The sequence below is a fragment of the Orcinus orca genome, chromosome 6 (assembly GCF_937001465.1).
Source record: "Orcinus orca chromosome 6, mOrcOrc1.1, whole genome shotgun sequence".
Taxonomy (NCBI): domain Eukaryota; kingdom Metazoa; phylum Chordata; class Mammalia; order Artiodactyla; family Delphinidae; genus Orcinus; species Orcinus orca.
Window position 1 is genome coordinate 101,410,770 of NC_064564.1, and position 23,643 is coordinate 101,434,412.

General features: G+C 45.3%; 1 long non-coding RNA gene across 2 annotated transcripts; it reads right to left on the reverse strand.

Annotated features, from left to right (window-relative positions):
• Positions 1-1,709: 1,709 nt before the first annotated feature.
• Positions 1,710-11,533, reverse strand: LOC125964732 (uncharacterized). 2 transcript variants are annotated; one of them, XR_007477975.1, is made up of 3 exons: positions 11,248-11,533; positions 10,216-10,296; positions 1,710-1,942 (listed from the first exon to the last, which is right to left on the reverse strand). It is a non-coding gene; the product is annotated as an uncharacterized LOC125964732 (long non-coding RNA). The 2 variants fall into 2 exon arrangements; XR_007477976.1 differs by lacking the exon at positions 1,710-1,942 and adding an exon at positions 3,473-4,024.
• Between the last annotated feature and the right edge of the window lie 12,110 nt (positions 11,534-23,643).

A 23,643-nucleotide genomic window follows, 5' to 3' on the forward strand; every position in this document is an offset into this window, starting at 1 on the left:
CGGGAGAGGCCACAGCAGTGAGAGGCCCGCTTAACGCAAAAAAAAAAAAAAAAAAGGGGGCAAATGACTGTTTGTTAATGAACTGCAGGTACCATTATGCAAAACCAGTGTACCAGTGGTCACCGCTGATTTGAGCATGAGAATTTTAGTTCTTAATGATGATAAAACCACTTTTCTTAAACAAGATAAAGCAGTACCAGTGGGCTCCTCCTTGTGTGGGGCATTAATAAGCCCCTGAGCCATAAGTCTCTGCAACACTAGGGCAAGATGTGACAGGGGGAGCAGACCCTATTTCTGATGATTGAAGCAGGTGGGAAGGGAGCGGTCTTATAAGAACACTGAAATGTAGACCTTCTCTGAGGCATGTCCTACTCCTTTAGGTGACACATTGTGACCTGCCTGAAACTGCTGGCTTTCCTCGGGCCTCCAGGAGGAGCCAAGAGGATGCCTGGTCCATAAAAAGTTATAAACACCACATTTGATAACACCCACGTCGTCACTCAGGGAAGATGTCTGAAGGCCAGGAGTTGGAAATTAAGGGGATGGAGAGGCTGGGCCACTATTTCCTTCATTTCAACTGCATGTCCCAAATAGGTTTCTCTCCTTTTTTTTTTGTTTTTTTTATTTGTTTGTTTGTTTGTTTGTTTTTGCTGTACGCGGGCCTCTCACTGTTGTGGCCTCTCCCGCTGTGGAGCACAGGCTCCTGACGCACAGGCCCATCGGCCATGGCTCACGGGCCCAGCCGCTCCGCGGCACGCGGGATCCTGCCGGACGGGGCACGAACCCGCGTCCCCTGCATCGGCAGGCGGACTCCCAACCACTGCGCTACCAGGGAAGCCCTCTCCTTTTTTTTTTAATTAATGAATTTATGTATTATTCACTTTTGGTTGCACTGGTTCTTTGTTGCTGTGCGTGGGCTTTCTCTAGTTGCGGGCGAGTGGGGGCCACTCTTCGCTGCGGTGCGTGGGCTTCTCACTGCAGTGGCCTCTCCCGTTGTGGAGCACTGGTTCTAGGCACGTGGGCCCAGCAGCTGTGGCTCGCAGACTGTAGAGCACAGGCTCAGCAGATGTGGTGCACAGTCCTAGTTGCTCCGCAGCGCGTGGGATCTTCCCCGACCAGGGCTCGAACCCTCGTCCCCTGCACTGGCAGGCGGGTTCCCATGACTGCACCACCAGGGAAGCCCGGTTTCTTTCCTTTTTAAAAGAGCTGAGTTCTCTATCTCATTTGCCCATATGGTTAGCCTGGGAAGGATTGGAATCAGCTCTTTCTTTCTTGCCCTGAATTCCTCTTGCTAACTCAGAGACTGACCTCCAGACTCATGAATTAAACTCTGGTTTGCTCTTCCAAATACGCTTGTTACATTAATTTAGGGGACATAATAAATCCGGAGTGAAGTATGTTTGCTGCAAATGCTAATTTGCTCAATGAGAATATCCATTAGATCTTTGAGGCATAGAAATGACGGCTGTTAAAGATCTCAAAGGTCATTCTATACCTGCTCCAAAGTACGAGGCTGAGTAGCTATCTGCTGGAGAGGTCTGGGGTACAGTAGTAAAGTTACAAATATTTAATACCACTGAAGTGTCAGGTACTCTGCTTGGGACTGAAAATTCAGGGGTTTTACAGATCCCAGAAACCCATCCATACATAATAATAACAACAACAACAACTTTAAAAAGAAATCAATTTATTTATTTATTTTTGGCTGCCTTGGGTCTTCGTTGCTGCACGTGGGCTTTCTCTAGTTGTGGCGAGCAGGGGCTACTTTTCATTGCGGTGCGTGGGCTTCTCACTGTGGTGGCTTCTCTTGTTGCAGAGCTCGGGCTCTAGGCGTGTGGGCTTCACTAGCTGTGGCACGCAGGCTTCAGTAGCTGTGGTGCACAGGTTTAGCTGCTCCGCAGCACGTGGGATGTTCCCGGACCAGGGCTCGAACCCGTGTCCCCTGCATCGGCAGGTGGATTCTTAACAACGGCGCCACCAGGGAAGTCCAATAACGATTATTAATACAACAAAACTGATAGCTTCTACCTACTGAGCAATTACCATGTATTAGACTCACGTATTAAAGCATTTAATCCTTGCAACAGCTCTATGACATGGGTGCTATTTTTATTTGCATTTTATAGGTAAGGAAATTGAGTCTTAGAGAGTTTAAGTAAATTTCCTGGTTTCTACTTCTAGCCAAACTAGAGAAACAGGGATCAGACTTACTTTCCGTCTTGATTAACTGAAAAACCAAACAACAGCTCTCAGGATATTGGCTATCAGTCAACAAAGGACAGTAATCTCTGAGAGATGGGAAACAAAGGAGGTGTCTTATGCACACACCAGCTTTCTGCCTGGAGAAAGTTTCTAGTCTACAATGCTGATGGGGATATGGGGTAGAGCCTGATATCCCCAACTCAGCCTCCTTGAGTTGAGGATACAGAGTTGGGAGTTCAAGAAAGTCAAGGTGGCTAGTGGTTGTAAGGTAAAGTGCCAGAGAGAAGGGAGCTTAACAGAGAGAGAACTCTGGTGCCTGTCAGAGGGTCACTCACAAGTCTTCCGTTTACTGACAAGTGCACGTATGTGTGGAAATTGCCAAGATTGAGGAAAGAACCACCTGAAAGAACTAGTGGAACATGGCTGAGAGTTCCCACAAGACTGGAAACAGCCAGAGTGGAAAACTCTCAGAATACATGGGGCATTAGTGAAAGGACTGAAAAGGGTATTGCCTCATTCGCAGAGAAAATTAACACTGACTAAATATTGCTCTGGTCATGCTAAATAAAACATAAAATAAAGCCCTGAAAGGATGAAACTGCTCTCAAGTAACTGAACCACATCCCAGAAAAACAGCTCAAAAATATATTTTAGAAATACATAACGACGACCTGGCCAGATAAAATGGTAAGTGGATGGGCTAAATGCGTACAGTTTAAAAGCTATACATTTTATCTTTTCTGGTTATAAGTGTCCTAAATTAAAATGATCTCTATTCAGATTTGTTTGTTTGTTTAATACAACAATGTCCAGTACACAACACGGTAAAATTTATAATGTCTGGCATCCAATAAAAAAGCAGTAAAGTAAGGAGAAAAATCAATTAAACCTGACCCAGAAATGACGTAGATGATAGAACTAGTAGATAAGGACATTGAAACCGTCGTTATAACTTTATTCCATATGTTCTAGAAGCTAGAGGAAAGAATAGGCCTGTTACGTAGATACAAGGAAGATACTTAAAAGATCAAAATACCCAAACTGACGTTCTAAGAGATGAAAACTACAACATCAGAGATAAAAATACATCAGAGGAAATGCATGGCATATTATACATCAGAGAACTTTAGTGAACTTGATGACATAGGGATAGAAAGTATCCAAAACTAAACAAAGAAAATGCAAATCAATCTGTTATGACAGAAAGCGGAGCAGTGGTGTTCTGGGAATGAGGGTTACTGGGAGGGGTGGGAGGGGCAGGAGGAAACTTTGGGAGGGGATGGGTGTGTTCATTACCTTGGTGGTGGTGATGGTCTCACGTGTGTTTACATATGTCGAAACTTATAAAATTGTATGCTTTGAACATATGCAGTTTATTTTATGACAGTCATACCTCCATAAATCTGTTTTACAAAACAGGTTTCCAAAGGCCATACAGCTAATAGATTGCAGTCTGGCTCCAGGTGCTAAACACTTAAGCACTACTTTATACCACAAGGTAGATACTATTATTCCCATTTTATAGATGAAAGAGACTCAAAGAGATGATGTGAATTCTCCAAGGTCATGCAGCTGGTAAGTGACAGAGCTAGAAGGTAGACCCATCTCTGTTTTACTCCAAACCAAGTGCTCTTTCTGTCCCATTCTCTCCGTTTTGGGTGTTTATTTGCAGTCTGTAGACACCATGCACACAGCCTCTGCTCTCCCCCGGGACTCTGGGTCATCGCCTTCTCACTCCATACCTCTTCCTCCAGATACAAAGCCCCCCATGGACTCCCAGTCTTCACCCATGGATCATTCCTCAGCTGTTTACCTTCTCTACCTGGAAACACGGGAACAAATCAATTTGTAAATGCCTAGAAGAGAACAGGCCCTGAGTAATGGCCAATGCATCTTTGTGAAAGCAAGAGCTTGGTGGGCGCTTGGAAGGAAGCCCCTGCCTGTTTGAAAGAAGTAAGCACTCTGAATTGAGACAAACAGACCAGCAGGCATGCAGCACTTAGCATCTGGAGAATCCTTTCTCCTCTCTCGAGTCTTTACAACTCAGTAAGCTCTGTTTTCTCACTCCCCCCTCCTCCTTTTTTTTAGGTGAGGCAACTGATGGTGAAATTGGTTATGAGGCATGGAAAAACATAAGTAGCTAAGCTTGCATCGAAATTCATCCTTGTTCGGGGAGGGAATTTACTCTGAATTCTAGATCTTATTAAGGTCATGGCACAGTGAACATCTGACCACTTTTTTCAATATATGCATGAAGTTTATACAGTCAGAGCTGTTAAAAACAAAAACAAAAACACCTCCAACCACCTGGTTCCTGGAGTGGGAGGGAGGTTTCTATTCCAATTGGGGGGTTCCAACAGATGGCAGCTATCAAGAATTACACTAAGGAGACCCCTGTACAGAGCAGGGACCAGCCCTGACAACTGCTGAGGTCCCTTCCCAATCTGGTGGTCTCTGAACAACAATGGTACTACGGTCAACCTTAGAACATGAGTGCTATTTATATATGAGGTTAGGGGTGAAGAGGAATGTCTGCCTATGGCCTGCTCTGTCCCCTGATCTGACTAATTCAGCATTTCTCAACCACTGGACTGTCTTTCTGAGTGTAATGCAAAGTTTTAATCATTATGTAAAAAAATTTTTGTAATAACTAAGAAAAGATGCCATTGCATATCGCCTGCTGGATGGCATGTTGTTACAAGATGCAGGGCATAGCAGGGCATGCCTCTCCCTGAACTCCAAGGACACATGTCATGTACCTCTGAATTTTGTGAACTACAAATGTTGGATGATATAAAACGTATTAATTAAGCTTTCTTTCTGTGGGCAAAGTTTGAAATAAAATTCCCCTAAATTGGAAAAAAAAAGTGCATCATGTAAAGAATGATCTCCAAACTGGAAAGAGGCTGGGACGATTTGTATTCTGGGTTTATGCTATTGATTCATGGCTGTACCTCTCTAGCAGGTACAGATCCTGACCATTTCCCTTGGTCAGGATCTGTCTTGATTCACGTACTATCTTCAGGAACCATGTCCCTTGCATTGTCCTGTTGAAAGGTAAGAAGCAACACCAAGCCAGCTCCGATGAAGTGTTGTATATTTTCTGGAACATGAGGGAACTTGGTCTCTGGACCAGGTTGGTTCAATGGAAATATTATGTGAACCACATACATAATTTTATTGAGAACTTTTCTAGTAGCCATATTAAAAGAAGTTAAAAGAAACAGGTGAGGACTTCCCTGGTGGCGCAGTGGTTAAGAATCTGACTGCCAATGCAGGGGACACGGGTTCGAGCCCTGATCCGGGAAGATCTCACATGCCGCGGAGCAACTAAGCCCGTGCGCCACAACTACTGAGCCTGCGCTCTAGAGCCCTCAAGCCACAACTACTGGGCCCGTGAGCCACAACTACTGAAGCCCACGTGCCTAGAGCCCGAGCTCCGCAACAAGAGAAGCCACCGCAATGAGAAGCCCGTGCACCGCAACGAAGAGTAGCCCCCGCTCACCGCAACTAGAGAAAGCCCACACACAGCAAAGAAGACCCAACGTGGCCAAAAATCAATAAATAAATTTATTAAAAAAACAAAAACAGGTGAGATAAATTTTAATAATATATTTTATTTAACCCAATACACCCAGATTACGTGTTATCTTAACATGTAGTCAATAGAAAAAATGATTTTTGAGATATTTTACATTCTCTATTTCATACTAAATTTTCAAAATCATGTGTGTATTTTAGTGATAGCACATCTCAATTCAGAATGGCCCCAAGTTCTCAGTAGCCACATGTGGCTACTGACTACTGTATTAGGCTAGAATATATAAGGGGTGGGGTCAGAGCACTAAAGAAGTTTCCTTGGTGAGGGGCATAGTTGCATGGATGGTTCCTTCCAGAAAACAGTATGTTAACTGCCTCCCTTATGCTCTAAAACGTTCTCTGACTCTGGCAACCATTGTACTGTAATTTCTGCTCCCTTCATCTTAGTAGGTCTTTTAACCTCACCAAGTGGCCTGCCCCAAACTCCAGTATTCAAAGGCATCTTCTCACACAAGAAGACTGAGAACCACTGGATATAATATTGGACAAGCTACAAGTCTATTAATTACTTTTTGCGATAAACTCCCCATCTGTAGAATGGTGATAGGTAGGAACACCAAGAAGATAAAATGAGGCTGCTGATGTGATGGTATAATTTAATTTTTATTATGGGTGGTTAAAGATATATTCCTTGGCTATATTGCTGTGCGTATGTCTATGTATAATTTTATATTTCACTCTACCTTTGAAGCAGGTATTTGAACTTAAAGCAAGCAAAAACAAACCTAAACAAACAGATAAACAAACAAAACCCCACATGAACTATATGTATTTATCGAACCTCTAACAAACCAAATCCAATTTTTAAAAAAAGTTTAACTGCAAATTGAACCACTCTACCCAAAACAACAACAGCGATAAAACAAACAAGACCCAGTGAGTCACTTCTAAGTAGTCTGATACATTTTTGATCTTTCCTGTTTGCTGCCCAACCTCAGTCACAGAGCCACGTCCAGGTTTGCTACGCCTATCACAGGGCTGCTCTAAGGCATGAGACACCAATACCTGTGGCTCTGGGAGAGGTACTACGGCACCAGCCTAATAATCATTATTTTCTTATGATATGCTACAGATGCAGTAAGGCTTGTCTGTTCACTTTATAGAATGTGCAGAAAAGGAACCATTTCAGAGGAACTTCCAAGCTGCCAGGACAGGGAAGTCTGTTCCCAAACAGTTATCACAACACATCTGGGTACTCTGATTGAGTACTTGCTTAAAGGAAATTGCACTGAGAATCCATTCCGTAGCCTGTTCCACTCTGTCTTGCTCAGAATCAGATTATTTTCCTTCCATCTGAATGATAGGTTATGATTATGTATCTGAGAAAAGACTTGAAGCTACTGCATGTGGGTGTCATACAATATTTCACTCAATACAGTTTAATGAAGAGCAATCAGAAGAGCTATGTTTAATCTTCTTTGCTTGAACAACCAATGGGCTGTCTAAGTGCTAAGCTGTAAAGAACTGGTCTACTGCCCTCCAATGGAAAATCCATGGGCTTTGAAGTGGGGCATACCTGGTACATATCCTAGTTTTCCTCCTTATATGGTATCTTAGTTTTTCCATCAGTAAACTAGAGATAATGCTGGCTATCCAACAAGAGAGAAAATGAGGTCATATAAGTAACTTCTTGGCACTCAGAGGTGCTCAGTAAATACTTTCCCTTTCCAATTGCCAAGCCAGAATTCTCCAGCCAAACTGATCTTTCAAGTAATTGCTGGATGTCTTTCAACTAGAACAGCAGATGATGAATTTATGGATCCTATATAAATTATGACCAACTTTATTACAGCAGCCCGAGAAAGGCTTCCCACAGGCTGGTAGCCAATGATCAAACCGTTGCCAAACTAGAGGACTTTTCTGCTCTGGTTCCTGAATGAGTGGTGAGATACTATCAGCTCCTTCGACTGTAATGACAGTGTATTCTTAGCGGCAGAGTGATCCATCAGAAAATAATGAGGAATTAATGGGAGCTGTATGTGAAGATGTGTGTGTATTACTATTTAATTCCTTGGAATAAAAATTCTAGTAGAATAGTTGGTTAGCAGAGCCTACGCATTTAAAAGACTTTTAGAACATATTGTCAAAATGAGCTCAGGAATATTCCACCAGCCGTGGAGGAAAGTCCTCCTTTCCTCACAACCTCATTAAAACCAAATCTTGCCATTTTTCACGTTTAATAATATGAAACATCAAATGGTATAATGTTTCATGTGTAAGGCTTTATTGGGCTTTTTTTCCCATATGTTTATTGGCCATTTGTGTTTATTTTGTGTTCATGTTTTTAGCCTCATGTTCTTTGGAGATTAAGTGTTTCCTTATTGGTTCATAAAAGATTTTTGTAATATAGATATATTAACTCTTTATCATATATATAACAACTGTTTTTTTCCCCAGTGTGTTATTTGACTTTTAAGATTTATTATTCTGTTTTTCAAAATTGTCTACAAAGTAATGAGCAACCATTTATCCATCCAATAAATGTTTGCTCTGCCAAGGCATTGGCATTAGAAGAGGAAAAAAGCTCAAACCTCTGCCCTCTAAGAGATCATAATCTAGAGGGGGACAGAATTTTTTTTTCTTTCGGTACGTGGGCCTCTCACTGTTGTGGCCTCTCCCGTTGCGGAGCACAGGCTCCGGACGCGCAGGCTCAGCGGCCATGGCTCACGGGCCCAGCCACTCCACGGCATGTGGGATCTTCCCGGACCGGGGCACGAACCCGCGTCCTCTGCATCGGCAGGCGGACTCTCAACCACTGCGCCACCAGGGAAGCCCAGGCATTTTTTTAAAAGTGCCATCAACCCAGTGTAATAGGTGCTACGGCCAAGGGAAGCACTAGGGTCCACAGGAGCAGGGTAAGGACATTCTAACCCAGTTGGAAGAGGAGGAGGAAAATGAGGGAAGGCTTCATGGAGGTGGTGACATTAGAGCCTGGTCTCAATCAGACACAGCATGGAGGCCATTCCAGGAAGAGGAAAGAGCACAGGCAAAGGTCCCAAGGCATTGAAGAGGCTTCATCTTTTCCGAGACTCCAGACAATTCAGAGGGACTAAAGCACACGATATAATGGAATGAGGGGAGACTCATTCGAGGAGAGAGATTTGACAGCAACGAAGGTGGACAAGTACGTGAGGACCAGGTCCTGAAGGACTTCAGGATGAGGAGCTCGAATGTCATCCTGAGGAGCACGGGTTGCCAAGTGAAGGGTTCTGGGCTGGGAAGGGGCCAGGTCAGAGTTAGGCCTAAATGTTAAGGCGTAGACTAGCAGCAAAAATCCAGTTAGCTGGGGAAACAAACCAAGCCAAAAGGAAGCTTGGTTTCTAACGGGGCGGGCAACTCTTCAGTTTTCTCTGGGATAAGCTGATATTGGACCCCTGTACATGCATAAGCCTTTCCTGGAAAGATTAGCTGCTATTACTCATAACCGGGAATCAGAATAAGAGGCGCAGGAGGAAGGCTCATAAGCCAGGGAAGTTGCAGCCCTGGTTCCTGGGATTGCCCACGACAAGGAGGCAGGAAGGGGGATGACAAGAGGTTGAGATCTGTTGGCTTCCCTTCACCAGGCTCTTTCCAAGCACCCTCTGTATACAAAGCCACAGAGAGGAATAAGTTATGGTCCCTGCATATAGCACAGGGATAAGAAAAGCACAGAGGATAAGATAAAAGTTGGCCTAAGCTTCCCACCATATAATAAAGACCGCACAATTAAAGTCTAAGAATTAGGAAAAGCACCAAGGGATTTTTAGAGGCTGGCCCTAAATGGCTGGGTCCCGTTTCATTGTAAGAGGGATGGAAGAGAGAATTAAACATTTCAGGCAAAGGATATGACTTTTCAGCTTGAAAGAAGTATTCAGAAGTAAGCCTGGAAAAGAAAGTGGAGCCAATCTGGCAGTGGGAAGTCACCGACGACTTTGATTAAGGAGCATTAGAGAGATGGTTTAGGGGGATGACTTTGGAAGCATACATGGATAGACTGGGAACCAAGAGACTAGTTAAGAGGCCATTGCAACCTTCAGGTGGCTCTGAGGGGTGGTGGTGGGGATGGAAAGGACGGAGAGGTTGCAGGGCATTATAAATGTTGAGGGACCTGAGGGATTCAGGTATGGGTTACGGTGATGCTCTCTTACAGAGTCAACTTAAGGAATTAGACAGTTGCTCCCGGAATCCAAGGTCAGCTTGTTGAGTCTTCATACCGTGGTGCATCTGAACTAGCAGAGCCCTTAGAGGTCATTGTGATCAATTGCATATGCCTGCAAATTCTCTGACATTCCTTTTATTGAGAGGTGGGAACTCTGTGAACTCTGTGACTGCTTGACCAGTAACAGCAGGTGACAGAAGCTGCACTGTGCCAGTTCCCCGACTCAGACCTTGAGACACTGACAGCTTCCACTTCTCATCTGTTGGAGTACTTACTGTTAGAACACAGCTGCCATACTGTGGGGAAGCGTAAGCAGCCCTATGCAAAAGCCCGCATGAAGACGTACCATCTTCTTTCTTTAAAAAAAAAAGTCTATGTGAGATGATGGACGTTAACTAAATTTTTTATTGCAATCATTTCACGATATCTATAAGTCAGTCATTATGCTTTATGCCTTAAACTTATACAGTGCTGTTTGTCAATTATATTTCAATAAAACTGGGGAAAAAATGTATCAAGCCTCTGGCCGGCAGCCCCAGATGAATTCCCAGCTGACAGTCAGCACCAACTTGTCCACCACGTGAGTGAACAGTCTTGAAAGCGGATCCTCCAACCTCAGCTGAATTTCCCCAGCTGAAGCTGCCTGGAGCAGAGATAAGCCATACCTGAAGAGTCTCGCAAATTGCAGATTCACGGGCAAAATAACTGATTCCCGTTCTTTTAAGTTGCTATATTTCCGAGTGGCCTGTCACATAGCAATAGTTAAAGGGAACAATCATCTACTAGAGGAGTGGTAAACTCTGGCTAGACAGCCACATTTGGGCCATTGCCTGTTTTTGTAAATAAAACGTTATTGAAACACAGCAATGCCCACGTGTTCACATATTATCTGTCTGCTTTCATGCTGCAGTGGTGGAGTTGAATGATTGTGACAGAGACCCTATGGCTCACGAAGCCTAGAATATTTACTGTCTGGCCCTCCACAGAGAAAGTTTGCCAACCCCTCATCTAGTATATTAGAAAGAGGCCCAAGAGGAAGAAGCAATATTCAAAGCTGACATACAAATTAGGGACAGAATTAAGACAAAAACTCAGGATTTTCTAATCTGACTCCTGTGCTAGTTACATCATTCCACTCAGATTTATTAAGCACCTACTATATAGTAAACTTCGAGCTGCTAGTGTCAAGGTGATAGGGGTCACAGCTGCTCCTCCAAAGCATATAACCAGCAGGTAAAGAAATATCTATCTAGGAAAAGCGATGGTAGAAGTGAGCACAGAACAGGCAAAGCAAGCACTTTTCATACCTGCTGTGGTGATCGGAAAGAGCTCCTGAGTGCCTCCTCAGCATCTGGCCCCCCTTCTTTCGATAGCAGCACCCTAATTTTCCCTTAAGACGCCATTGCCATCCTGTCAGTTCATGTGGTTTGAGTGGGGCTGACCTCGCCTTTTGGCTCCAGGCCTGGCCACTGTGCTTTGCTTTGCTCTGGGAATTCAGATGACACACCTGGAAATGAGATTCCACCCTCAGACTTTGGCTGGATCATCTAGACAAAGAGGAATCCTTTCTCTGGAGTGGCAAAACTGGTGGCCTGGAGCGGCTAAGCTGGTGGCCTGGAGCCACTGGGGATCATCTCTGCCACCACAATGGGAGGGCCTAGCCAACACTTAAGCTCCCGCAGAGGAAAGCGGAACCAGAAGCTGGAGAAAGGTTCCTTATGACATTGAATCAGATATAGCTCAGGGCTCTTTCACGTGTGGTCATAAATTTCCTTTTTTCTGAAACCACATAGAGTCTGTCATTGTGACGAAACAATTCCAGGCCCTATCGTTTTTTCCCTAGGCAGCCACCACCCGGCACTCATCTGAACCCCTCCCTTCCCCACCCCATCTCAGCCGCTGCTCTCTGCATCCCCATCTTCCGTCTAGGAATGCAAATTTCAGAAACCAATGGTGCCAAGGGCACGTCTGAGAGGAGCGGGGCCACGTTTTCTCATGAATTCCTGCACGCTGAGTCATTCCGAGGTTATTCAGAAACCCATTCAGTGTTTTTCTCCACTGGTAATAAGTACAGTGTTCTTGGTATTGTGTCTGTCACCACCTCAATGACAGTGATATTTCCACTCAGGATCTTCGTAGACTTGTGGCTCTGGAAATGATGCTTCTCAGAGGAGACTGGCAGCACAGCGCAACAGATGTGTGTGAGCAGGATGTGCTCCAAGCGGCTGGCTGCCGGAGATTCACTGCCCACGGAGGACCCACTGAGATGTGGACCCCATTGTTTTCAGAGATTCTTGGATTCAGAAGGCTTTTTCTTTCCCTTTGAAGTGAAGACTGCCTTCTGCAATTGGCATCTCCAATGTGGGCAGCAGGGCAGCTGGGAAGGAAGTGGTTAGCGGCACTGTGGGTTGGCTCAGATCCTGGATCTCCAACACCTGCTGCTTCAGGATTTCCTGGAGAGCTTTCTGAAAGTCCCCGTTCCAGTTCCCATTCCCCGCAAGATTCTGAGTCGGTAGGTATGGGAGCAATCCTCATATATACCAAGCTCTCCGATTCTAAAGGGCAGCCATGCTGGAGAATCATAGGTATGAGATGTCCAGAGGCCAGGGTCCCTCTGTTTCTTCTTTGGGGGCCTCTTCTCCCAGCCTTTAAGACCCCTCACTGGAACCCTCCTGGAGTAACCTTTGTGCAGTCAGATGATGTAGTGCAACCCTGTAACTTCTAACCGAGAACCAGAGAGGCCAAATGAGTTTCCCAAGATCACACAGCAAATCCAGGCATTAACCAGGGTGCATACCAGGGAAGCTGAACAGAGAAAGCTCTCCTGGGCCTGGTCTCACACTGAATTATGGCTGGGGTGCTATCCTCCGATTAGCACACTCAGCTTCCCAAAGCAGACTCAGCAGGCTTCTCTCCAACCTGATAAGTGAGAAGAAGCTGCTCACTGAGGAAGAGGAGAAGGACTTCTCTCAATTCCCCACTCCCAAGCGCAAGCTCTGGGCTCTGCAGAGGCTGCTTATACTTTAACAGGTATCTCACCAGCATCTATAAGTAAACTTCCCTTCCCTCTTCCAGGCTGGGGTGACTCTGTATGGTGGATACCCCCTCTACCTCCACCCCTTCTCCGTTCCTTAGCCCCTCCCCCCAGTGTTCCCTATACCCACACAGCCACTCACATAGAATCGGCTCTTTCCAGGGCAGTGTGTCAGCAAGAGTGAGTGATGGAGCCTGCAGACAGTTGTTCGGGGGAGGATGCTAGTGAGTCAGCGTGAGACACGCTTTCCAGGCTGTGCTGGGAGGCAGAGTAAGGGCAGCTCTGCACTGGTTTCCTAAAAAGAGAAGGGATGGAGAAGGCTGCCGTCCAGTGATAAGTCCCAGGAACTGGGTGCCCTGGCTGCTCTGATCAGTTAGGTTATAATGCACCGTAGGATGCTGGCTCCTGGTTTGCCCTCTGGTAATTGAAGAGTGTCATTTCAGGCCATTCGAGGTGGGACTTTTAGGTTTCTTGGGGGTTGCAGAAACTTTCAGGATGCGACATAAACCAAGGACACTCCATACCCAAGATTCATATACACGTTTACGCTCTCCGTACAGTTGCAGGGGTTCGTGGAACTCCCTGACACTCAGTCATGGGCTCCCGGCAACGAATTCCTAATCTTTGTGTTCTATTGTTCATTAAGTCTATGAAACACATTTCTTCCAAATTCTCCCCCTTCCTGCTTCACTTCATAAAACCAAATCTTTTCTTCTTTTTTGTTGTCATTTATTCATAATACATTTATTGAGTGCTCTCCAGCTCCTTGGGGGACTTTCAGCATTCCTGAGAGGGGGAAGAGAGGAGGGCTGCCTCCTGCGAGGTCTGCAAGAAGGGTCCAGGTATTGGAGGTGCAGACGCACTGAGAAACTGACTGCCAAGGGAAATGGATGGTCAACGTGGGCCGCTTCAGAGCCCAAAAGCCATTCTCCACCCTCCACCCCCTCCCCAGGATGTGGTAAGGGCAGAGATTCCGTCTCCCAGCCCCAGGAAGAATTACCATTTGTCTAAGGCAGCCCTGGCAATCCCATCCCTCTTTGTGAGTGTTCCTGGCCCCAGCAAAGTGACTTAAGGGGACATCTGCTTGGGGGCCTCAATATCCACAGAAAAGACAGAGCTTCAGAAGGAGAAGATGTTATTGCTCATGCCCTTTCTTTCTTCTTTGGGAGGTTGGTATGAGGATTTATGCCTAATGGCTAGGACCATCTTGTGACCCTGAGATGACAGGAGTGAAAATGAAAAAAACTAACAGCTTAGGAAGGAGGAACCAAAATGTGAGAAGAGACTGGTTCTCTTGAAAGATCTCATTGGACCTCTGACTGGATTTCACTGGATCCTCGGACTCCTAGTCTCCTTATGAAGTGAGATAGTACATGTCTGCTTTATGTAAGCCACTGCTGGATGAGCTTGTGGCTTGTAGCCCAAAACATTCGTAAGTGATACAAGTGAGCATTCCTGGCTCTCCGGCAGGGGTATGAACCTGGTCAAACACCAGGGCTCAGAGAAGGAAGTGATCTACTCTAGTTGGAGGTGAAGGAGGGGATTAAGGAAGACTTGAAGTGGTAGCCTTGGGTTGGGTCAAAAAAGTTGGCTTCTTCTTTCTGTTTTATTGGATTAGATTGAAATGACCAGTGGCAGATGAAGAGGTGTATAAGCGAGGTCCTGAAGTGTCCAGAGTGCAGTAGCCTCTGTCCCCATGGAGATGGGATGAGGCACCCTCTCAGCACATAGATATGTTCATCAACTGGGAAGCTCCCCAAACCCCACTGTTTAGGGTTTTAACGGAAGTTTTATTATGTAGGCTTGATTGATAAATCATTTTCCATTGGTGATTGAACTCAACTGGCAGCCCCTCTCACCTCCCCAGAGATGAAGTGAGGCTGAAAATTCTGATCCTATAATCACAGGGTTGGTTCCTCTGGGGACAGGTCTCCATTCTAAGCTATCTAAGGGCTCAGCAAGGGTCACCTTATTAGCATAAACTCAGGTCTGGTTGAAAGGGTTCATTACAAATAACAAAAGACACTCCTATCACTTAGAAAATTCCAAGCGTTTTAGAATCCTTTTAGAATCTAGGATCGCCAGAAACCGGGGACAAAAACCAAATATGTATTTCTTATTACACCACAGGCTTTTTCACCAAATATTTATTAAGGCGTCTCAACTTTGGGAGAATAAAGAGGGTGAGCAGGACCCTTTTGAGAATAAAGGGGGCACATTCACCAAGGCTGTACTGGGTACATTGGGAAGTGTGGTCACCTTAATACAGAAATAGCTTTAATTTTCCAGTAGATGGTTCAACTGGCACATATCTTTTCTCCCTCCCCCCACCCCTCCCCTCTTTTCTATTGAGTAATGGTCCCATTATATCATTTGGGTGAGAACCTTTCATTTTACCTTCACTTTGGTCAAAGCTCTGCATGGCACCCGGGAGTCTGAAGGTGTAGGGATGTTGCATCCCTTGAGCCCTCAGAGCAGCCTGGGTGGGGCCCTGGGCAGCCAGAGCTCCTGGCCAGTTGCCTTGGGCCTTGAGTGTTCAATACACAGCATCCTTTTCTAGGAGATTTGGAAGCACTTCTTTAGGTTATTAGGAGAGTCTCATTTTGGGGTTTCAGACACAATCTTGTTCATTTAATTAACTCACTCCAATTCCAAATGCAACTAAAAACTCTTTTCCTCCTCTTTCCTGTGCAAGTTAAGAACAGGAGCTTCCTCCGAACCAGCAGAGCCAAGAGCTTGGCAAGCAGAGCAAGCTGCGGATCCCAGCCCCACTCCCCACCTCCGCTGGGTACTCCTGTGCTAGACACAAACCTTCACGGCGTCATGGAGCACAACCCTGCAGAACACACACCGCAGAGACCAGCGATCCTGCACTCGTATGGGGTCGTCGCTCCAGGTCCTTTCTCTCCAAAGAGGCTGCTCATCCTATAGCCAGTACAGTCAGCTCTGCTATCACATGACTATATTACGTGTTGCTGAGAATGCCTGTGCTGGGCCAGACCGTGCAATTACAGACCACAGGGCTTATGGGGAAAATGGGCTAAGGGCACAACCCTGGAAAATGCTTTCAGTGACGCATTTAAAAAAAAAGGTAGGAACCTAATAAAAATAGTGCCGTAGTCTTACACATATTAAATGGTTAAGAAATACATAACCACCGCGATAAATACGGCACCTTTCCTTGAGAAAGAGCTGAAGTTTGCTTGTGGAAGTTGGGGAGGGGTTACAGCTTGTGAGTTATGGTGAAATGGTGGAAGAATGTTACGTGAAATCTGAGAGCCAGCTGTGACACCAGATGGGGGTAGGTGTGCCCGTAACACAGGTGGAGAACCGAGGCAGCTGCGGGTGTTTGAAGTGCTCGCGTGTGGGCGTGTTTGCATATTCCCAGGGACGATGCTGAATTTGACTGGAGTCCTGTAATACTGGGAAACAGCGATGGCTAAAGAAACCCCCTCACCTTTTTGTGTTCCAGAAACAGGCAAAAAAATACCCCCCAAAACCCAAAAACCCACGTTTCCCATGTGACTTAGATAAGACTCTAGATGACCCCCTTATTAACCTAAGACAAGGCCAACCACACAGCTTGCAAATACCCATTCTTCACCTTGTAAATGAGTAGCTGAATTGTTTTGTCCCACTGATCAATCGGAACAAAACTCCTGTCAGCCAAACTTTGGTTTAAGACTCTCTCCTCCCCCCAGGCCCCTGAGCTTTGGCCCACCGGGACCCTGAGGCAACATCCAGCACGCCCCGCCCCCTCCCGGGGCCTCCTCAGAGTGGGCTGACATTCTCTGAGTTACTCTGTCCAATCCATCATACCAGGCTCTCATCCTTCTCTCCACAGCTGGTTCTTTCCGGCTTTGATTACTTCTCTCCATCAAAGAACCTCCTGGCCTAAACCTTGAGACGGTGCAGATCTATGGCGGACGTTTCTCCCCATTGCAACTGTACCTTGTCCCCTTCCCCTCCTTGCAATAAACGCTTCAAATAAAGTCTCTCCTTGCTTCGGTCCAGATTCGTTTTTTATTTGCTGCAAAGTTGGGTCAGAAGGGTCCTGTTTTCTTCTTTCACCTAGTGTTTCTTGTGGATGAAATTAAAATTTGCATTACAGCCAAGTTATTCTCTGATGTATCAATTGCATTGGGACAAATTCACATCTACAAAACAAGCATTAAAACAGAACTGACTGTAGAGGTCCGGCCCAGACATTCTGAATCTCAGAGGTGGACACAGCTTATCCATGTGACAGGGTCCCAGTTACCTGACAGTCCTTTTAGACTCATGGAAAGAGAGATGCTGGGCCCTTTGCAAAAATCTACGACATTTCAATCATCTCCCATCCTCATCTTTATCTCCAAGCAAAGCCTTTCTTCACAGGGCTTCCTCCTAGAATTGACCTCGTGTTCTTAAAAATCATACAATTTCAACATAAGAATGGATTTAAAAATCACTTTGTCCGATGCCTTCATTTCACAAAGGAGGAAAATGATGTTGCTGACGGTGAGCTCCTCAGCGTAGGTCCTGGGCCAGATTCTTATCTGAGACCCTCAGGCTTAGCTCAGGACCTGGTGTGATCAGGTACTCAGGAGGAATCGAAATGAATTACAAACCTGAAGGGAAGGTAGGATAAAAGTCAGTGGAGCAGGGCGTCTTACTTGGTGTTCTCTCAAATTACACCAACTGGCTGAAGCCTGGTCTTCCTTCCAAAGCCAACCAACAATTGTTCTCAGTCTTACTCTCTAGATGTTCCCTAAGCCACCAAAACTATAGAGGCAACTTTGGGCTCAGGGAAGACTGAATTGAACCTTTTCGATTTTTCCTGTTTGATGATTTTTGCCCGTATCACAGTAGATGATGTGGGTTGTAAATGGTCAGACCACATACTCTAAAATGACTCCTCGGGGAGTTTTTAATCTATGCAAGACACAGACAAGCACAGCAGGGAAAAACGAAAATATCTCAGCTTCATTAGAGGAAATTTATGAGGTTGCTCAGGCTCGCCATGGTGACCAAAAGACAGGAACTTTTTGTAGATGCTGGTACCTGTAGATGATCTCAGGTAAGGGACCGAGCTACATTTGCTGATCACACACTATGTCCCAGGTTGTCTAGCACATATTCCTTCATTTAATCCTTACAAATTCCTATGAGGTGGTTAGTCTTTTCCCGCTTAGAACTGGGGAAACTGAGGCTCAGAAGCGCTCAGCTGTATTTGCTGAAGACCACACAGAACTGATCTGAACTCAAGTCTGATCCTGAAGCCTCTGTGAGTTGGACTTTTTAAGACTGTGCTTAGGTTGACTCAGAGGTGGAAGCTGTTATAAAACTGCACGGAAGGAGTTCCTTGGTTGCCTTGTGGTTAGGATTTTGGGCTTTCACTACCATGGTCCAGGTTCAATCCCTGGTCAGGGAACTGAGATCCTGCAAGCCATGCGGTGGGGCCAAAACAAACAAAACTGCACAGAGACATACACATGCCCGGGAAAGCACATCAATGGGGGTGCCAGCATCCAACTCATCTGTTGCTTTTTCCTTTTTCTCACTTTAGTTTCTTTCTTCTCTGCTCCCTGAGAAAAAGAATCAGGTTGCTTTGCTTAATCATATTCATGCACAGAGTGCAGTTCTGGCCCACCACGGGGGGCTGTCTTGGATTAAGGCTCAATCTTTGTCTAATCAGTTGAGCCTGGTGGTACGTGTGGCTTCTCTGGGAAGCAGACCCTGAATCATGGACTTGAGCACAAGTGTTTATGTGGAAGGTGCAGGAAGTGCAGAAGTGACCCAAGAAAGGGGCAGTGCGTTATTAAGCCAGTAGAGAGTAGAGTTAATTCCCTGGGGAAAACCTAGCACAAAACATATGTCTCAGAATTTTCCCACCCAAAAGTTGAGGGAACAGAGATATTTAACACCAACTCCCTAGTGTCACTGGTTGAGGACTGCTCCTTGGAGAGTGCCCCTGGTCACTTTCAGCTGGATCTGTACCTGGGAAGAACAACCTTCCTCGATTCTGGGGAGAAAAAAAACCAAAAAGAGCCTTCAGGCTGAGAGAAGCAGATACTGGCAGCTGGCAATGGGCTGGAGCCCATTAAAAGGCCACAGGGAATTGGGCGTGACAGTGACAGCTTCTGCTACACCAGGGTGGCAGGGGTCACAGGAGCAGAAGCAAGGTGACCTTTTTGCAGGGATCTGCCTCTGGCCACTTGGTTCATGAGTGACCTAAGAGAGTGGGAGACACTGAGTGTGATCTAGATTCTTTTCGTGGACAACGGCCTCTCACTGCATTGAGAAGACCAAACTGCTTTTCCAACATAGTCTGTAATAATAACAGGCTAACATTTCATGCATTAACTCACTAATTCCTCTCAAATCCCTGCAGCGTAGGCACTATTATTTTCATTTTACAGAAGAGAAAAGCGAGGCTAAGATAACAGAGACAATAATATCTACATGGGGATATCTTTTTCAAAAGGTTGTTGTACAGGCTCGATGAAAGTTGTGATGATGATAATTTACCTAGAAGGTAATAGTATTTTGCTCCTGGCAGGTTTATTCATCCCACAGTCCGGTGTCTCACAAAGTGCTTTGCACATAGAAGATGCCCAATGAATGGTGTGTTCAATTGGATTGAATCCATCCTGCTACATGGCACATAAGTGCCAAGATCATAGTTTCCACACCAAGGAGTTCTGGCTTGTGAATGTATTTGTCTGAAAGAGATGTCAAAGACAAAACGCACAGGAGAATTAAGGGGGTGATTTTATCCAGGCTGTTGCAACAGGGAGAGCCATCCAAATGTGAAGATCAAAGGGTCTTGTCAGAGTGGCTTCATCTTAGACTTTTACAGGAAGGAGTAGATAAGTTACAAGGTGGGGGGAGGTAGAGTTGGAATGGTTCTGCAATCAGAAGAAGTCTCAATCAGCCGATTAGGAAGTGTTTATCTTTGTGTCTGGCTAGTTTCAGAGGGATAAACCATTCTAATCTTAATCACTCAGGAGACAAAGAAGGGTCATCTGTGTCTGGTCTTGCCACAGATAAACAAGGGAGTCATATGTGAATTTGTAAGAGTAGTGACAACTGGTGACAGGGAGTCTCTTCTAAATTATTTGGGGAAGAGTGGTTCTTTCAGGTAAGTTATTTCCAGAAACACAAAAGCGTGGGGGATTTTGGAAAACAAAGGTTAAGGGGGTTTGTTGCTGTTTTCCAGGAGCACAGGACTCAGATAAAATTGAACATTGTCAATCTCACTGATAAAATAAAACTCATATTTTATGGCAAGACAAGAAAAATTCAAGCATAAAATATTTCTTTGCCTGCTTGGCCTCCTCCCTCGCCTTTAGTGTATACTGTGCATGTGCATTAACCAGACCTTCTTCGAAGATACCTTCCTTCTTGATCTTATAAAGGGTCATAATGACCCACTACTCCATAACTTCTTAGGAGATAATCTTACTTCTTAATCTTGTAAAGGGTCACAATGACCCACTACTCGCTTTGTACCTGCAGATGTGGATTGTGTAAACGTCATTTAATATATAACCCCTTTTCTCAAAAACGTATATAACTGTGTTTTTTTTTAATTTATTATTATTTAAAAATTTTTTGGCTGCATCACTTGGCACATGGGATCTTAGTTACCCGATCAGGGATCGAACCCGTGTCCCCTGCAATGGAAGCGCAGAGTCTTAACCACTGGACCACAGGGAAGTCCTATAACTGTGCTTTTACCTCTAACTGGTGGAACAGTCCTCAGGGCTTTCTGCAAGACTGTCTCCTAGGTTATAATTCTCAGGTTGGCTTGAATAAAATTTTCTATAGTAAGGCCAACTGGCCCGAGGCAGGGGAACACAATCAGATTCACAGGTTGCATCAGACCGAAACTCTCCGGACCACCTAGTTCCAGAAACTGCCCTGGAGACATTCCGGACCACCCAGTTCCAGGAACTGACCTGGGGACTTTCCACCCGGCCCAGCCTTCCCGCCTTTCGAGGGGCGGGACTAACGGTCCCCCAGGATACCCGAAAAAACCACCAAATAAGGAATACCCTGCGCCCTCCCAGATTCACCACACCCCTTTCCCTTCTTCCCCTATAAAATCTTGCCCAACCCTCGCCCGGGTGCGACTTCTCTGGCCCCTTTCTCTCGGACCAGTGAATCTCGCTCCGAGCGCTCCCTAATAAAGCTCCCTTGAAGCTTTCCTCTGTTTCGCGGTGCCGTTTGTTAAGATCCGACCTTACATCTATTTCTTTCCAAGATCGGCTATTGATTATTTCTTGTCGATATCATGAAAAATGGATAAAAATTAATTATATTTGATTACATATTAAGCCTCATTTAATTCAAAACCAAAAACTACTCATACACATACATACAGGTGCAGCAAGAGCAATCTTTTCAGAAGACAAATGCATCCCTGTCTGTACTCTGCGGGCATCCCATTGCTTTTAAGATAAAGGTCCAAGTCCTTAGCAAGGCCTCCAGGGCCCACCTGATCTGGCCTCGTCTCAGACCCTCTACCCCTCCCTCTGTGCGCTCCAGCCTCACTGCTCTTTCTGGAATATTCCATGTTCTCTCTTGCCTCAGAGCTCTTCTTGCTCAAGTTGTGTTCTCTGCCTCAAAAGCTCTCCACGCCCCCTGCCCTCAGCCCCATGCAGTATAAACGCCTGAAGCTTGGCTGGTTACCCACTCCTTGACAGTCAGATCAGGTCCTTTGTTAAAAATCCCTGAAGACCCCTCAACCAACAGAAGGTTAGCAACCATTTGAAACTACTTATCTTCATTTGAATGTCTTCTAGAATATGTAAAAAGTAAAAATTAACTCTATCTTCCATGCTTCCATGTACAATCAGAACGGATAGCTATGTTCTTATGAGTAGTGAATACATTCTAAACTAATTACATGTATTAACTAATTTAATCCTCATTATAACCCTATTATACTATTATTAACTTCATATGAAAACCTGAGGCTCACAGAGGTTTAAGAATTTTGCTGAAGGTCACCCAGCAAGTAAATGACAGGGTTGAGATTCGAACCTTGTCCAGTTTCCTTAGCCCAAGGAATGAGAGACCCCGCTTCCCTTAGTCCTTGCTGACCTGGGGCCAGGAAAGATTGTTGATGCTCCTTCACCTTCTTTCAGCCTTGTGTCTGAACAGCCCCACCTCAGAATGGGCACATTCTTTTCCTAGACTTGCTAATACATTCCCTCATCAGGGAAACAAGGCCTGGAATCAACTCTGTACCCTTCAGATGACTTTGCTAATCTTTGTTCTGACCTGTTGGCTCAAGACTTGAAGGCTTCCCTTGGAGGCATTTGCTTCACCCTCATTTCCTAGTTATTGAGGGACATCTCCCCAGGGTAGCCAAGTTCTGACAACAAACACCCACTCAGATAATCAGAAAACCCAAACCAGCCTGAATATTTCAGAGGACAGATTGTCTAGAGTTTCTCTCTTTACACAATAAACTTTTGAAATGCTGCGAGGAAAAAAAATTCTGGAATTTGTAGATATTTATATGCTTCAAGGAAGCTGGCTGTTAGAGAAACCCTGATGTGAAGGCTTTTGTTAAGTGGAGAGCTGGATTTGTAAATCAAACAATTACTCCCTAGCCAGCAAAAGACAACAGCTTCCATTTCGTGGCACTTACTGTGGACTAGAAACTGTGCAAATCTTCACATCCACCATCTCTCTTTTCGCGACAGCTTTATTGCGACATAATTCACATACTGTACCATGCGCCCTTTTAAAATGCACAATGTGGCGTTTTAAGTATATTGACAAGAGTGTGCAACCATCACCCCATCTCATTCCAGAACATTTCCATCATCCCCCAAACCCCCGTACCAGTCCGCAGTCACTCTTCATTCCCTCTTCCCCCAGCCCCATTAGCAACTGTAGGGCAGCAAAACCTGCCGCCCCAAAGTGTCTCCTTAGCATGCAGATTATTTTGAACTGAAAATAATCAAGGCCCAAAAGACTCAGGAAAAACTTTGACCTTACACCTAACTGCCTTAAGAATTTAGATAGAGGACCTGTTACAGGAGTAGAGCTATCACCAGAGTTGTCTGCAAAGAATATGGGCTAAGTGTGTTGGGGGAAACTCTTCAGAGACCAGAGTCCACTCTGTGTCCCACTGACTCAGCGTGGCCCAGCAAACATTTATTCACCAAGCGTTTGCTTTTCCATCTCCGTGTCAGTTGCCTTCCTCCCTCTCTGAAGTCCCAAACCCCTACCCCCACTATCCTCTTTTGCTTCAGCTGAAGATGGTATTTAAGGTGAAGGTTTCAGCCATTTTGGTGAGTTACTCAGTTTTCCTGGGTCTCTCCATGTATACACGTTCTTAGGTTTTGCTCGATCTTCTCCTGTTAATTTGTTTCGTGTCAAATTTAATTCTTAGACGAGCCAGAAGAACGTAGAAGGGTAGAGGAAATTTTCTTCCTCCGTAACAGCTCACGAGGAGGATAGGATGTAGCTTTAGTGACTGTGTAACCGAGCAGGACCCTACGGGGCCTTCCTGGGACAGGCAGTCCCCCATGTCCTCTGCTTTAGCTCCTCTCTGAAGTACCTAGATAACAGTATTTGATGCACATTTCCTGAGTTGTTTGGCAGTGGTGAACCCCTCCCCACCACCACCAAATGGAAGCCCCAGGCCTCCTGGAGCCTAAGGACTGAC